Source organism: Perca flavescens, chromosome 7 (genome assembly GCF_004354835.1).
Source record: "Perca flavescens isolate YP-PL-M2 chromosome 7, PFLA_1.0, whole genome shotgun sequence".
In the NCBI taxonomy this organism is placed as follows: domain Eukaryota; kingdom Metazoa; phylum Chordata; class Actinopteri; order Perciformes; family Percidae; genus Perca; species Perca flavescens.
In genome coordinates, this window is record NC_041337.1 from 8,943,759 (window position 1) to 8,961,812 (window position 18,054).

The following is an 18,054-nucleotide window of genomic DNA, read 5'->3' on the forward strand; positions in this document are numbered from 1 at the left end:
AATAAGCCATGTTTGGCACATTGTTTTGTGCCTAGCTTCACAACAGTTTACCCGGTTTAAGAAAAATAAATCAACCATTTTTGGTTCTCCTAATTATTGTTTTTTTTGTAGACTTCCAGAGTATCATGTTAATATTTGTTGAAACCCCACACTGCTCAGAAGAAGAATATGCATACTTTAAGAGTATTAGGGCACATACAGATGTATAGAATGGGATCTGGGGAAAAAAAAAAAGCGCTTGCCTGGCTTCTTATCTGTATTTATTAAACTAAAATTTGTGTCAGAAAATCTCCGTGAGAGTTCTGTATTATTTTGAGGCAAGCTTTCACTTTGGCACTACCTTTTGTAATCAATTCATATAACTAACTAATACAACACGGAGGAGCTTGGGATTGAATCACCAACCCTTGCTTTACATCCTGAGCCACAGCCACCCACAGTGTTGTGTTCACATTGTACTCTTAATAATATGTATACAAGCTTCTCTTGTTAGGACTTAAAAAGGTATAGTAAGCAATGTTAATCCAATACACTTTTTGTCAAACTCAGCAAATATCTCCTCACGGTTACCTAGCTCTCTATTGCTGATAAAAAAAAAAAAAATCTGGTGCTCCTACACAGCCCTGGCTGTGTAAATGCAAAACAAACAAAGGTGCGCACAAGCACCAACACACTATTCCAGCCAATCTGCACCAGGTGGCGTGTGCAAGCAAGTGATGGAGGCTGGGGGAGAGGGGGAGAGGGGGAGGCAGCGGCTGGCCAGGAGTTATCAATGAGAAGAGTCGGCTGAGAAACAGCAAACGAGCAAAAGAATACAAATTGAAAAAGAAGTTGTATGAGCGGGAAAGGAGGAAGAGCCTTGTCAACATCGGCGAGGAATTCCAATGCTGAAGAAACCTCCGTGATTTCAAAGGAATTAAAACTGATGAAGAGCTTGCTTTCGTCGTTATGGGCAAGTGAGTGATTACGTTAGCTTTGCTGTTTCACTGTTTGATGTTTTAAGTAGGCCAGTTCAACCTCGTCAGTTTGCTATCGTTTGTGATGGCCGTTCCCAACTAGTTGGCCTTACAGCAGTAGAGACAGTTTGCTGATCCACAACCTAACGTCGACTCAGCCATATTTTGTTTAGTCAGCAGAGACCCTAACATAAGTGGTTGCTATGGCAATGCGCGTGGGTCCATGAATCTGGGGGGCAGAGATTCTGTAGGTTTGTTTGGCAGTTGAGTTCAAAGTTCAAATAACAATCTTCGTTGCTTACTGCACCTTTAATATTGTATACAGGTGTGGATATCCTTGAATGAGCTACTGTATAATATAGAGTAGTAATCTACAATACCTTTGCTATATATTTAGTATGAGCAATAGAACAAATAAAGGGTTAAACCCAGAACATGTTGGATGGCACATAACTAATATTTTATATAACAGTGCCACCTTGTGGATTTGACTAGAATATTGTTCAAATCCTGCCTCTGAATGCCTATGAAGTTCACAAGACACACATCCAGTGATGGAGTGCACTTACTCAAGTACAGGACCCAAGTACAATTCTAAGGTACTACTGGTATTTTCATGTAATGCTTCTTTATACTTTCTTCACTACATTTCAAGTAAAATATTTTATGTTTTACGAGACTACATTTACTTGACAGCTTTGTTACTGTACAGATTAAGGTTTTACATACAAAATAACACATTTAGCTGATAATACTTAATGTGCTTTTACTTAAGTAATTATGCAGGACTATAACTCACAATGTCAAGAGTATTTTCTACAGAGTTTTACTTCAGTAAAGAATCTGAATACTTCTTTCTCCACTGCAAACAATGAGAGATCCAGGATGAGAGTACTTTTGTTTAATTTGTATTTTCACTACAGTCAATCAACAATCCGCAAAATAAAGAGCACAGCTTACTTGCAAAATCCTCCTCAAGGTAAGATAAGATGATCTGTCCTTCACTGTAACCAATTTCAAATGGTGCTAGAAACAAAAGCAGCTCTGAACACCAAAAGAAATCGGTCAACCTTGGAGAGAGGACAAAGAGCGTGAGCGGTTAGAACATCACCACAGACCGATGGTTTGAAGCCCACCGAGTAGTTCTTCAGGGAGTAATACCTTCATCTCCGGGACGCCTCTCGTCACATGTCACAGCCGCGTGTTGCTGGCAGGGGAAATACACTTCCCACCCAAAGAACACTGATTTCAAATGGTGCTAGATCGATGACAATACTCTAAGCCACCATCTGAAACCAGCTTCCAAGGGGAGGGGTACTCTTGACAAAAGGCATCCTTCTCTGGTGTAAAACACCCTTGAATCTAAAGAGAATAATGAAAAATAACATTGTAGTAGCAGAAAATAGTGAAAAACAATTAGTTAAATTAGTTGTTAGCTTGACACAAGAAACGAGACCAAGTCATCATCCTTTATAATAGAAAATATACGAGCAGAACTCCATCCTCCCATTTGTTTTGTAGCCACCTACATGGATCTGGGTCGACCTAAGCAAAGTATTCTAGATGTCCAGTTCTAACTGGAAGTGCCCAAGAGGCATCCTGAGCATCCCGAACCACCTCAACAGGCACCTTTTGACGCGATGTGAGCAGCAGCTCTACTCCAAGCTCCCTCCAGATGTCTGAGCTCCTCAGCCCATCTCTAATGGCGCTTTTCCATTACATGGTACCTACTCGCCTCGACTCTACTCGCCTTTTTTGGTTTTCCATTACGAAAAAAAGTACCTGGTACCTGCTAACAGGTACTTTTTTTAGTACCTGCTCAGTCGAGGTTCCAAGCGAGCTGAGGCGAGCCGAGAAGGTGACGTGAAACCCTGCAGGCTGCTGATTGGTCGGAAAGAAGCGTCACTGATCACTGCATTGCTAGCAAGAGACGGCATTTTTAAATAGTTTAGCCAGCTGTGTTTTTTTGCTGCCGGAGGCTCCACGCAGAGCTTTCTCCGTAGCATACAAGTGGCCTGATGGTTATACTGGTGCGCTGGTGTGTGCATGTGTGATGTGTGTGTGTCGAGTCGCCGTATGTGTGTGTGTGGGGAGCGAGGGAGAAGTGAGAGAGTGACGGCAATTATCTCCGCAGCGAGTAGCGACTCTAGAGTCATATATATGTGAGAGAAACAAAGTTTAGTGGCGACTCTAGTCATATATATATATATATATATATATATATATATATATATATATATATATATATATATATATATATATATATATATATATATATATATATATATATGTGACCACGGTGGGAAATCTGGAGCAGTAAACGTTAACTATCTCTTTGATATCATGTTGTTTACGGAGACGGAGAACCAGGAAATGCGTCGGGGATATGTCAATGGGAAAGCAAGCTACTAAGCCACGCCCACGGCAGTCGCTATGACGACCAGCCACGCTGAGGCGATACTAAAATCTGCAATGGAAAACGGACGCACAGCGAGTCGAGGCGAGTAGAGTCGAGTAGAGTCGAGGCGAGTCGAGCAGGTACCATGTAATGGAAAAACGCCATAAGGCTGAGCCCAGCCCCCCCTACGGAGGAGGCCACTTGTATATGTGATCTCATTCTTTCGGTCACTACCCAATGCCATTGACCATTTACCCTGACTTGTGAACAAGATACAAGAAACTTGAACTCCTTCGCTTGGGGCAGTAACTCACTCCCGACTCAGAGGGAGAAATCCACCGCTTTCCGGCAGAGACCCATGACTTCAGACTTGAAGGTCTTCCAGACCGCTTCACATACCAAGTTAAGTAAGTGATGAAGCCAACAGAACCACATCATCTGCAGAGATGCAATTCTGACGCCTATTTTTCCCTGCGTTCCAGAGGTGCCACGAGGCAATCCCGGTCATTCAAGTCAATGCCTGATATTCCACCACCCGCGACGAGGCGCGTCCCAGAAGCGTAAGTGAAGCGGCTCTCCGCGCCGCTAAAGATAGACCGTTCCTTCTTTCATTTGGAAAAGTTCACTTAAATAAGATTTGTGAGAGATAACAGCTGTTAGATGTGTTGTCGTGTGAAGTCTTGGTTCATCTGAAGGCCTTCCCATTTCCAAGTAGAACAATTACATTTTTAAACAATGCCTTATTGGGCGCTTATTACACTGACAAATTAGTAATAGTGTAGGCATAGTGAGCTTTGAATTGTGTCTGTCTCTACCTTGTTTTTGAGTGGACCAAAATGATGTTCCAAGAAAGCTTCTTGGGAGACCTCAAATGTGATGCACTCTGGAATGGTTTAGGCTCATGCTCATGCCCAAAAAGAAGTTTGAGTCACCGCCCTGGTTCAGGACAGAAAGCAGAGAGGAGGGAAGCAGATGAAGGCAGAGTGAGAAATGAAATGGAAAACCACTGAGAAAGCACCAGAACACACCCCCTCTCTCTCTCTTCCTCCCCCCCCCCCACATGACTGATCTGATACTTGATCCAAGCTTCGCGGATGTGTGAAGGGCCAAACAAGAACAGACACACAAAACATTGCCACTGCATATCTTTTAGGGTGACCTGCAGCTCTTTGCATACAGATCTCGATGAGTCCTCTTCTCTCGTTTCTTGGTAGAATAGTAAGGATGATAGTGCGTTGCTCTCTGGCCACTACTGGGGAAAAAGCAAGGAAGTGGCAGTAAATCGCTGGCATGGAGAGCCATGACGCAGACACGCAGCTACAATGCACCAAGAGGGTGGGGCAAGGATAGGTAGTGTGGCCAGTTCACTGACTTGTTGCCAAGTGCTTCAACAAAGTACAAAACTACCCACCCGTTTCTGATATCCTTTTTCTTTTCCCCCTGCTGTTTTTACTCTTTGCATGCAAGTGAAAGGACCACTAACGATTCATTGTCTTGCTTCAAACCCTTCTGTCATTCCAGAACAAACACCCACACACAGTCTGCTTTCATTTCTCCATGTTTACAATGACAACTCCCACAAATACTACTTGTCTCGAAAAATGACTAAAGCAAAATCAGAGAAGCCTAATCACAGCCTCTAAACATCAGATGCAATTTACTTTGATTTTCACAATAAGCGGAAGGACAACATCCATGCGGCCTTAACAAGTCCTCACAGGGTAGACCAGGGGTCTCCTTCATAAACGTGGCGTACGCACAAAACGGAGCTGAAAACGTGTGTACGCAAAGGTAGTTATTTTTTAAAAAAAAAAAAAAAAAAACTTGACGGGAGAATGTGCGGTTGCATGCGTACGCACATTTTGGAGACGATGGGAATCGGCGACGCAGATGGTGAGGTGGTGAACTGAAGTCAGTCTGCAGAAAGTAAACGTGGGAAAAACGATTACTCGTAACATTTTCATGTATTGATGCCTCACGCACATTTACCACTAGTTGATGCTGTGATTTTGGCAAGGTGTTAACAATCACTGTAATTGTCCTCGCCACTCTGGGAGCACCCGGGTGTTTCATGAGGGAAATGGCTGACAGCTAAGTGTTTTATATAAATATTATAATCTTCAACTTCATCACTAAGGCTTGTTTGGATATAATATATAGTTCTGTTAAATCTTATCATATAGGTCTGGTACATTGAAGCTGTCCCCCAGTGGCGTAGCCTAATGCCTGCCGTTTTGGACGGTATTATTAATACATGTAGTTATAGATCAGGTTTCCATACACAGTGCGAGAACAGGCCCGAAATTATAATTCAATTTGCAGCAATTCACCAGCACAATTCAAAGTTTTTTGCTTTTTTTCCCCACCAGTTGTCATGATTCGGCGTAACGAAAGAACAACTGCCAGGGTCAATAACATACTGATCAGCATTCACGAGGTGCTTTGCATTGACCATTCATGGTTAAAAATGGCCGTGTACAGGGCAGGATAAGAGGCTGAATCACGTACGCAAACTTGTGGGTAATCTGTGATTTATAAAGGGAACATTCAACACACAACATACACTTTTAGTAAGAATCCTTTTTTTTATAAATGAGAGCCCTGGCCAAGCTTTTTTTTGTGTAGGGGCTGTTTATGTGTTAAAGGTTGTGTAAGGTTGTGTGCTATATATGTGTGTTTGCACAGTAGCCACAGTGAGGGCTCTGATCAGAGGACCTGTCTGTCCGTAGGTGTCTGGTTCCTTCATCTGGCTGGCTCAACCCTACCCTACCCTACCCTGTCAGTTTTCTTTTTCGGGTTGTTTGTTGCTTGTGTGCCACTGGACCTGTTGTGTAATGCTTATACAAGATTTAAAGGGACAGGAGGTCTTTAGTGAGCATTCAACGACCGAATCAGAATGGAACTGTGAAGCGCCCTGGGGAAGCCCATAGTTTCACAGCGGCCCTTATTTCCAGAGAAATAGGAATATAATACCAACAGTGAAGTGCTGAGTGAGTAAACTGCTATGTAACATGCATTTTAAGCAATTTGTTAGCTTTCAGTTGTACTTTTCAACACATCTACAAAATACTATCAAGTTAAAATATAGCTTATTGTGAAAAAAACACAGATAACATAAATCAGCTGTCTGCAGGGAAGCTGGAATAGTGTACTTTTGTATCTGACTGGGTGTCATGAGTATGACTTGTGTTAATATATAGCCACAGACTGCTGGACTAACCGTGATGTTAACTCATTGATAAGGAAGGACTCCCCCATAGTGGTGAGGTGACTGGGAAAGTACCAGCTTCAGCACAGATGCTAAGAATCATCTTCTTTATGACCATCTTCATAAAAGGAAAAATAAATAGGCAGCGATTGTATAGTATGTTATACCATCAGCACATTTGGAGGAGAGAAAGATGCTGACTGTAGAGGCTGCAGCTGCAATGCAGACCATGGGCAGCCAAACACACTATTGCATCATCTAAATGTGGCATTTTTTGCATGTTGGAATATGAGCCAGGAGAGCGAGAAGACCTCTTTTGTCTAGGGATTTAAATCCTTCCTCACCACAGGTATCAGAGAGTGTCAGGCATGCACACTATGCAAAAGATGCTCTCTTTAAATGACAGTTAAGAGTGATCAGGAAGTCCTAGGTAAGGCTTTATTTTAGGAGCTCCATAGTTTCCCATAATCTCATTGAAAGGAGATATGTCACTGTCAATTTGTAGGAAGGGACTATGTCATTTAGTATAAACTCTTTAAAAAATTGAAACGGCGTCTATCAGTACACTTTGAATCAATTAACTCTGATTAGTTGCTGGTGCAGCCTATAAAACTCTGACAGTGCACAGCAGGTCACATGCAAACTTATGGCAACTTAGAATTATTGTCATTGTTGAGTATTCGGTCGATTATTTTCTCGATTAATCGATTAGTTGTTTGGTCTATTAAATGTCAGATAATGGAGAAAAAAAGTCCAAGATGACTTCCTCAAATGTTTTGTTCTGTCCAAAACTCAAAGATATATAGTTTACTGTCATAGAGTATTGAAGACACTAGAAAATATTCACATTTAACCCGTGTTGTCTTCCCGTCAACCTTGAAAAAAAAAAATACTTTTTTTCGACGTTTCTGACGCCTTTTTTTAACAGTTGTTTTGTTTTAAATGGTTACATTTTTCTTCTACACATTTTCAGCGCTTATTTCTACGTCCCATATTTTCAGATATAATTGAAAATGGGTCAATTTGACACGAAGTCAACAGAAGGGTTAAAAAGCTGGAATCCAGGAAGTTTTACTTTTTAAAAAAAAAACATTTAAAAAAAAAATCACTCAAACCAAGTAAAAAATCTAAACGGTTCGGTTCGCTAGTCATGGTTCGGGGCATGTATGTATTGTTCGGTTCATTTTAACCACACAGATTTTAGTCCAAAAGCGCAGAAAAAAAATTTGAAATGAAGTCATGGGGGGAAAAAAGCCTCGCGTTTGAGGTACAGAGTGCAGCTGCCAGTCAGCCTCGGTCTGCCCTGTGGGAGCATTACGGATTTAGTGCTACAATGACAGGGAAAGTGGTGGATAAAGCGGCACCTGTGTGCAAGCACTGTGCAACACATGGCTTATGCTAGTGGCATTTACGGAGACACCACAACAGTGTGCTGTTGACAGCGCAAGGAAGAAACAGAGCAAGACAGAGCAACTCCTTCTCCCCGCAGCATTAAAACAGCCTCTCCATGCAGATTCAGACAGGGCAATCCAATCCATAACTTAAGCATTTTCATGTTACTTGAGGTGCGCTATAATATCCCCTCTCACCGACATTTCAGCAACACAGTTAATCCCGAAATGTATTTTCTTGGATAGGAACATGAAAATAGAATGAACAGAGCAGTGTTGTTTTGGTGTGTTTGGGTTATGTTATACTTATTGTGTTGTTTTTAATAACACAGTGGCATTTTTCCTTTTGATTAACCCCTTGACGCCTGAATTTATTCACAATTATATAAACAAAATATTATGTGTGTTTCTGGCTCTAAGTTTATGCTAAATTAAGTTGAGATTGTTAATTTGTCTATAGCATATGGAATAGATATAAATTTAGGTATGATGCAAATAAGCGACAACAGGCATTATGGTAAAATTCTTTACAAAATGGTAAAATTAATAAAACACAGTAGATTTCATTTATGTCACAAAGTTGTTAGAACTTCTAAACTGTAAATGACAAATACATGGATCTGTAGGACAGTATAAGTCAGTAGTTTCTTTAGGGTTAGGTTTAGGGGTAGGATTAGGGGCAGGGTTAGGGTTAATTTTGCTTACGTGAAACGGATATATCTCCCACTCTGACCGGTCCTACGAGAAACCAGTGCATGCAAAAGGTTCCGAAGTATGTATCGCATGTAAACAAACCGGCATTGGGGCGAATACACACGCTATCTTGCCTGCAGTCGGAACGGAAGGGGTTTGATGCAAATTAGCGACAGTCGGCGTTAAGGGGTTAAAAAAAATCCAGCCATGCAAGCTGCATTTTTGTTTGCACTAATTCGAAAATCTATTCTTTTGATAAAGATATCACAATGAAGAAGTGCTTATGTTTCTTATGTTCTCAGGCAGAATTCCCTCTGTAAAAAAAAAAAACTGTGATATGAACCGAATTGAACTTAAAACTGTGACGGCCAAACTGTGATATGAACCGAACTGTTTCTAACCCTAATATAGAGAATAAAATGTCATCAAATAAACATGTTTACTTCGGTTTAAATGGATCTCTGTCAATTTTCTTTCTAGTAATTAATATTTTAGCAGGTCTTTTATGGAACATCATCATCATCTGGAAATCAACACCTGCTTATAAACATATAACACAACACACTAAACTGAAATAATGTCTTAGATGATTGGCTCTATTTTCCCTGTCATTAGTACACATTTTATAGCTCTTTTAAAAAAGGAAACTACGAAGGAAATTATAGGAAAAATAGAAAATGCATTTCCTGCAGAAAATGCACAGGTGAATGCTCAAAGATAAAATAAACTGCAAAGCATTGCTGAAAATGCAGAAATGTCAAATTAATTGCCTGAAAAATGCCCAAATGCATTGCACTGCAGTGCTGAAAAACATGGAAGTTGAAATGTAAAAGTGGCAGAGTTGGAACCTGAACTGCATTATCTAAAAAGGAGCTAAGAGCTTTAATACACAAATAGAAAAGCTGGACGCTAAACTGTAATACTGTCAAACTGCTTAAATGAAGTCTATGCAAAAGTTCAAATAGATTGAAGAGGATTTGGAGATTTCTCCTATTCACTTATATTACAAAAAAGAAATGAAAACAGCGTAATATATATATATATATACACATAAATAAATGGTAGAAAAAAGTAAAATTTGCATTTTACTTTTTAAAGTAACCATTAACCATTTGCCATCTGAATTGTTTTTGTACCTAAAAGAAAGTTTGCAGAGATAGTAGAACTTCAAAATGGAGAGTGAGACAACAAATAGAGACAGAACGAGGGATAGACAGACACAGAGAGAGGTGCACGCACACAGAGAGAGAGAGAGAGAGAGAGAGAGAGAGAGAGAGAGAGAGAGAGAGAGAGAGAGAGAGACATACAGACCGAGAGAGACAGAGAGAGACCCTACAAGAGCACCTTGATCTTCAGCACAATTTCTCCCAGACCTAGGCCTTGATAGTGACTCTAACCCAGACAAAAATTAGCCATATCTACCTCTGAAGTTGAAAGTAACTTTGACAAAGTTGTGAACGAGAGAGAGAAAAGGCAAGAAGGGCTTTTTGGAAAGAATCAACCAAAAACCAAAAGCCAGCCTCTCGTCCACGAGTATGCCTCCACCTGCGTGGTGATACGGTCGGCTGTGTAATTTGGTAGAAAGACAATAGTTCCTACATGACACTGCTCACAACCAGGCCTGTGGATTACAATGAGTGATTTCTGGAAAGAGACATTGATATTGAGTTTTTCAAATGTATTCTTTTGGCACTTTGAGCACCACAAGCCGAGTGCCATCTAGTTTTATTATACGGGAGAGAAGGCAGACATCTCTACGACCGATATCTCCAACACTGGCCAACTTACAGCAAAACTATCTGGATTGAAAAATAGCACTACAGGTAAAAGGAAAAAAATATATAGCTTTGATTATGGGGTGAACCGTCCCTTTAACAATTAAAAAAGTAGAGAGATACAGAAACTAGCTTAAAAGTGATGCAGCAATCAGAAACGGGCAAGAACTGACGGAGGTCTAATCAGCCAATCACAATCTGCTGTGTGTCTCTGTATCTGGGGAAAGTGCTGTGTCATTGTTGAGTAGAACTGGTGACAACCCACAGAGATAATCACTGAAATATTGAACTTGTTGTACAATTTAATAGTTTGAATAATTTAAATTGAAGACCTTTTATATGTATTTATTACACACATATATATAGATTTTATTATTCACAATTTATGCACTTTAATTTATTTTCTTAATTGTTATTGTTTTATTTTAGAAATTTTATTTTTTACAAATCAGACATATAGGGATTTTGAAACTGATTTTGAAACTGTGTTCAACCTGGCTTGTTGTTTGTAAAATGTGTTCGACAATAAAGAGGGGAAAAAAAACACAAAGGGGCTACTTGACAAAAAAAAACCTTGCATCTTGTAAAAAGTTGTATCGCTGAAATCTCTTCTCTTTGAGCACCTCAAGACTTGGCTGAAGATGTACACCTGTAATGTGGGTGGATAGACACAGTGTTTTTGCTCAATACTTTTCTGTATCAATTGTGCATGACAAGTGAAAGTTGTGGTCAAAAACGTTGAATGCCAGTTCAAAGTCTTGGAAGTTTAAATGAAGTCTGAAGCTGAAAGTATGCGGAAGGATTTGGCGTTGTGAAGTGGAGTGTGTTTAAAGGATAATTCCGGCTCAAAATGAACCTAGGGGTTAATAACATATGTGTACCATATCAACCATAGTCAACCGTTCTCTGGGATATGTTTTCATGCTAATTGAATGTGTCTCTAGCTTGAAACAAGCTAGCACAAACCGGTGATTAGCACAGTCGATTAGCATGAAAACATGTCCCAGAGAACGGTCGACTCAGTACACATATGTTATTAACCCCTAGGTTCATTTTGCGCCGGAATTGTCCTTTAAGAGGATTGGAAGATATCTCCCATTGACTTACATAAAAAAATGTGAGAAACGCCTAATATTTTAGTAGAAACTAGAAAGGTAGAAATAGGAATGCAGAAGTAATAGTGGGGCAAAAAACGTACGGAAGAAAAAAAAGAACGGAAGAAAAAAAAGAACAATTAAGTTTCCTGTAAGACAATGTGTTACCAAGGCCTGAGGTAGGCCCACTGCATCATAAGTAGCAGGTACGGATAGCATTGACTAACAAACAAAACACAGTCAGTGATCTGATTCATCACTTTCACACCAGCTTTCTAAACCCACATGGGAAACAAACGTTACCATTTTTACAAAAAGCTTTTTTATCAATATATTAACAGGCCTACCCATAGATGGTTCTAATGTATCCATGGAAAAGTGTTTCTGCAACTGCAAAGCCTTTGTATAAGAGAACAGTGCTTTTTTTTTTTAAACCAATCAGATGTTGAACTCCAGCTGCTTGCTTGCACTAAGCCAATAAAGCACTGCTGTGCAGCTTGTGGAGCCAGGGGAGCTCCTCCCACCCAATGAGAATCCAGCTTTGGCACGATGGCCTGTGATGCAGCAGCTTTAGGAAGTCCAGTGCATGTGAACTGGAGAAAAGCCAAAGCAGAGTCACCAAGAGAGCAAGGTAAACAAGTTCTCTCTCTTTGTCATTCTCTTTTCCTCTCTCCTCCTTTTTCGCTCTCTCTCTGATCCTAAGCCATGGCATTCAGACCCCTTCTGTTGCTACCTTTCTCCAAGAGAGACATATAGATAGATGGATAGATACATACATACATAGAGAGAGAAAGGGAGAGTTACAAGCTGTGTACTGGTTAAAGTAAAGAGAAGGCCAGCCCAGAAATGACTGCGTCACCATCTCTGTCTCTCCTAACTACGCAGAAACAAATGTGTCTTGGGAAGGGTTTTGGCAAATCCCAGTGGCCCTGGAGGGTGAAAACAAATCACATGACACAAGAGCCACTAGCCACACACACACACACCGATTTGATCCGTTGTCTGATAGCAACATACAGCTGGATCCCCACCAGTCTTTGCCTTCATACATGCCTGCCTCTCCATGCTTACCCTTTCCTTCGACTCCATCAAGAGTTAACCACAAAGTAGGCCAGCAATCAACAGTTCGAACACAGACACATATATGTACGTATGTACGTATGTCTGTAGTGACATATAAATTGTTAGCCTCTTGACTTGAATTCAACAACGAACTTATCCTTTCGTTTTTTTTTTACGGTTGCTGTAACGTCCACCTGGCTGCATCTGCGCACAATCCCATATATTGGTGTATTAAACGTCTAATACTGTTTCATAATAGGCGAGACGCCACCATGCATGATTGTATTCACACCAATGTAATCATCCAATCATAGTTCTTAAGGTGGAAAAAAAAAAAAGCAATGTTCGAACACCTTGATAATTCTCGGCAAAACATTCTTGACCAAGCTTCGCTGTGATATTAAGAACACTCCAGAATATTCTTTTGTTAACCCCCGTGTCGCACCTCTGCCCACACAAACCACACACACCTTACCATGCTATCAGAACAAGACCTAGAAAAACTATGTCAGACAACAGCATCCATGTTGAAACTCCCGATACCAGCCCACAGGACCTACACAGCACACAGACACACACACACACACACACACACACACACACACACACACACACACACACACACACACACAGACATACATATAGTAGCGACAGGCAGAGCAGATCAAAACTACCAAGGAGGAAGAGGAGGGGAAAGACGAGGTTGTCCGAAACCATTGTGTCGACTTCAGGTGAAAAAACTCGATGACTCTGGGCTTCTGTTATCTCAGCTTCTGTTTCTCCTGACATGAAAAAGTGACGTAGCAACTAATCCAAAATCTCTCTCTCTCTGTCTCTCTCTCCGACTTGCTCTCCCTCCCTCCCTGTATCTCCCTCTCTCCTGTTCTGCCTGCCTTTCAAACACACACACTCTTTATTTTCATCTTGTTTCAACGGCAGAACTGCTATTACACTGCTACTAGAAGCAAACACACATACAAAGCAGAACCCACACAAATGCATATGTACGTGCCAATGCACGCACAGCCGTGCACATGCGCGTATGATCACGCCATCCCTCTTTCCGAGTGTGACGCAGCACTTAATTCTCTGTGCTTTCATACAACTGTTGTGCATACACAACGCAACTTTTTGATCAAGCTGAAAAACACACTTGCTAGCTGCCACACAAGGCAAGTGAGCATGAGCAGACTCCAGTTAAAGGGAACCCTACCACCATGGCTCCCTCTCCCCCACTCTGTGACGTTGCTGTGCCCCCATTTCCCCCATCCTCCCATATCATTGGGTCTCTCTCACTCTCCGCTGCCCTCCTCTCTGGCGCACTCCTCTCTGCTCTCGGCTAGAGACGCACCGGCTCCTCTGTCTGTGAGGCTGAGCTGACTGAGCCTCCTCGATCACCTGACAAGCCACTGCTTTTAAAGGCACATCACCAGCATGTGTATCAGTTGCATAAGCGCTCAGATTGTCTTTTGGCTCTTTAAAAAAAACAAATACAGTCTAATGAGGGATACTATTCATCTCTGAATCTGCACCAAAGGGAATATTTACATGGTGCTCGGTTTACATTGTGATGTGATGCTTTTGTAATACCCATACATTGGTTACTACAGTGATTTCTGATGCAGAATACATGCTGTTCCTTATTCAATGTTACTACTTTTGACTTCCAGAGTGGAACAAGCATTTATACATAAAAAAAAAAAAAAAAAAAAAAAAAAAAAAGGTCTACAGTGTGAGGGGATTGACTGTCACAATCACACTCACTACCACGTGTACTTCCTCTTTCAGTTCCTGGCACTTCCTACCACAGCTCTGGCCTAGAGGAAATGCAGAGAACAGTTTTATCCTCCGCTTCTGTTCAAACAATACTGTTATTCAGCTAAACGTATCATGAATCTTGTTAAAAGGGGAAAAATAAAAATAAAAAGTAGTATAAAAAAAATAGTATATTATCTAGGCAAGCCAGGAATTTAGCGGTTCCTTTAAAAAGGACTGTGTTCCAGCTTTATAAATAGTCTGTTTTGGTTAGGTCAAACAAGAGCTGAGTTTATTTTTATTTTTTTAAAGACATGAGTCTCTGCCATTTTTATCTGATTGTTTACATACCTTAATCAGATGATTCTTCATTTGCATAAAAATCAGACTGATGAAGCTGTGGGAAGATAAAAAGGAAAAAAAAAAACTTTTTAGAATGCAAAACCAAAACATAATACCCTAAAGACAAACATTGGAATGATCCAATTTGACTTATAACATGAATGTGAGTCATGACAAATGTGGAACACTCCATTAGACAATAACCTTTGGCTGAAGTTCAAATCAGGAAACATACACTATGAATGGTTTCCCCACTATCACCATCCATAATTAGTCCGGGGAAAGGTCAATCCAATGAAAAATAATGTTTGTTTCGGTCATGGTAGTTGGCCTTAAATCTGCCAAATTAGCCATTTTGTGTTAGAGTAGCTTCTGCTGCAAGTAAGAGGAACAAGCTTGGTTCTGTCTCTTTTATGAGCTTGTCTGTTCTAAACAAGGCTGTGCTTATTAGGTTTGTCTGCATTGCTGAAGCATAAAGTCCTCTTTATGTGCTAAGCTGAAATAAAAGCTTTGTCACAATAAACAAAAGGTAAACAAAGTTCCCAATTGTGCCAACTTACCACTTCACCTAGTGGGTTCATAAATTATTCAGTTTTTTTTTTTCTTCCAAACTTGGAACAACACTTCCACAGGGGACAATGTGTATCCAAACATCATAACTATTAGCTCGAACTCAGGGGAACGACAGTAAACTAAGTTTTGAGAATGTTTTCTATGGTGCCGTGCTGACTCACTGATAACCTAAATCTTGTAGTTTACACGAGGCACACATGCACCATCCCTCTCTTTTGATGTATTAAATGTTTCAGTATCCTCCAGTTACAGGTCTCATCATGCATTTGAATTTCATGTGGCTGTACATTTTCTCCCCTAAAGCACTTGTAACCTACTAATTTGCCACTGGAACCAGAGGATATGGAGCCCACAGCTTCACCTTACAAGACTGAGAAAGGAGAGAGCATCGGCAAAAGAATCAGCTTTCACCCTCAAGCTATATGGGAAATGTAAGGGATCTCAGGGATCAAGGCATGTTGGATGGTATTGATTTGAGGATTCAGGTCTATGTTCTCCTCTAGGATGAAGATGTCCTATTTTTGCACATCTGTCACACTTGACTGTTTCAGATCTTCAAACAAAATTGAATATCATACAAAAATAACCTAAGAAAATATTTTCATGGTGCAAAAAAAATCCAACACCAATTTGCCCCCTTAGTTACTCATTCAACCAATGAACCAAATTGAATTGATAACTGGGTTCAATTAGACCAGACACAATCAGGCTTGATTACTGCCAGCCCTGGTGAATCAAAACATCACTAAAATAGCAATGTGAAGTTGGCTAAAAGGTCTAAACAAGCAGCACAGTATGACGCGTGCGATCAAAAGAAATTCCAGGCGAGATGAGGAAGAAAGTCCATATCAAAGCCCTTTCTAAGGCTCTGGGACTCTGCCAGCGAACCACAGTGAGAGCCATTATCTCCAAATGGAGAAAACTTGGAAGAGTGATGGATCTTCCCAGCAGTGACTGGCCTACAAAAATCCCTTCAAGAGTACAATGACAGGAACAGGAAGTCACAAAAGAACCTAGACAAACATCTAAGGAACTGCAGGCCTCGCTCGCCTCAGTTAATGTCAGCAATCATGATTCCACGTTGACAAAAATATCTGCGCAAAAAAAACAAAATGGTACCAATGGGAGAGTTGCAAGGCGAAAACCACTGCTTACCAAGAGGAACATAAAGGCTTGTCTCGAAAAAAACACAGTGATGAGCCGCAAGCATTTTGGGATAATGTTCTGTCGACTGATGGGTCCAAAGTAGAACTTTTTGGATGACGTGGCTTCCGTTACATCTGGCGTAAAGCTAACAATGCATTATACAATAAGATCATCATACCAAACATTGTGGTGGTAGTTTGATGGTGTGGCGATGCTTTGCTGCTTCAGGACCTGGGCAACTTGCCATAATTGGTGGAAGCATCAATTCTGCTGGCCAACAGAAAATTCTGAGGGAGAGTGTCTGGTCATCAGTCTGTGATCTGAAGCTCAAGCTCAACTGTGTTATGCAGCAAGACAACAAGACAGCAAGAAGAGCAAGTCTACCTCTGAATGGCTCAAAATAAACTAAATTAAGCACCGATTTGTTTTTCTTTCTCAGCCCGGATACTGAAACCTGGGCTTTGGCTATCGGCCGACCGATCTGATACCAGTGTTTAATTAATAAGCTGCATGCCTCACTGGGCTGGGATCACTCTTTTATGAGTAAGACAACATCGAGCTTGATTTAAACATTTCTTTCCTAGCTATTTTAGTCAGTATCGGCCCTAAAGTCGAAATTAGTATGGGATCTGTGCATCCCTATTTTGGCCGAGTCAAAGTCCTGACTTACATGATATAGGTGTTGGATTACTTTTTTCCTTCAATAAATGATCATTAAAAAAACTGTATATTGTGCTGACTAAGGCTGCCTTTGTATTATATTTAATTTTGTTTGAAGATCTGAAACAGTTAAGTATGACAGTTAGAAAAATAGAAGAAATCAGGAAGGGGAAAATACTTTTTCACAGCACTGTATGCAATCCTATGCAAGCTAACTACAATAACACTTAGGAATATGAATGCAAGTTGAGCAAGTTGGTTTGGTGCTCCATTTCCTGCTACGAAGATTGGATGAAAGATTTACATTTTAAAAAATGCATTGCTTTGCACGCTATATAAAATAACTGGCCCATTTAATGTGCATCTTATATTCAACGCTGTCATATGCCCGTGACAGTACTACTACTGTATATCCATATCCAATCACTACAGATATTCAAGTGTTGTTGATAACTTGGGAATTATTGCTTTTCCCAACATACTGCACCCTGAGGCCTCTAACAAAAATAGGAGGTTTTACTGTGACAGTGGTTTGTGCTTATGCTGACAGAGACGGTACAGCTTTAAAAGATACATTCAAGTGCTTCGGTCCTTCCTGTCTGCTATTTATGCTTCTCATCCAGTGGGTAGTGTGTTAATTTTAGCTATGTCATCTATCAGCCATGCCTGTTCCACTTCCTAAACCTTAATCTCCCTTTGAAAAGGTGCCTCGTCAGCTCCATTGATATTGTTTTTGGCTGTATTGGGAACAATGGGCATAGCTCCTAAATGCACCCACACATACATTTATGCAAAAAGATATAACCTTCTTAAAGTGTTTAATTGAAAGTAAACAGTGTCATCTTTATCTGGTATTACCTGGTTCAGTGGTTCTGCAGATACCACTCAGAAGAATGCAAACAGGCTCTCTCTGGGGATGTCAGCACGCGTTGCAGCATCATTCACTGTATAATGAAAAATAAGTCACTGAAAGCTTTATTGTCAGCAGGTCCTGAGAAAAA

General features: G+C 40.6%; 1 long non-coding RNA gene across 1 annotated transcript; it reads right to left on the minus strand.

Annotated features, from left to right (window-relative positions):
- Positions 1-1,842: 1,842 nt before the first annotated feature.
- On the minus strand, positions 1,843-18,009 carry LOC114559025 (uncharacterized). Its single transcript, XR_003693002.1, has 4 exons — positions 17,912-18,009; positions 14,684-14,729; positions 4,170-4,290; positions 1,843-2,318 (listed from the first exon to the last, which is right to left on the minus strand). It is a non-coding gene; the product is annotated as an uncharacterized LOC114559025 (long non-coding RNA).
- Positions 18,010-18,054: the final 45 nt, after the last annotated feature.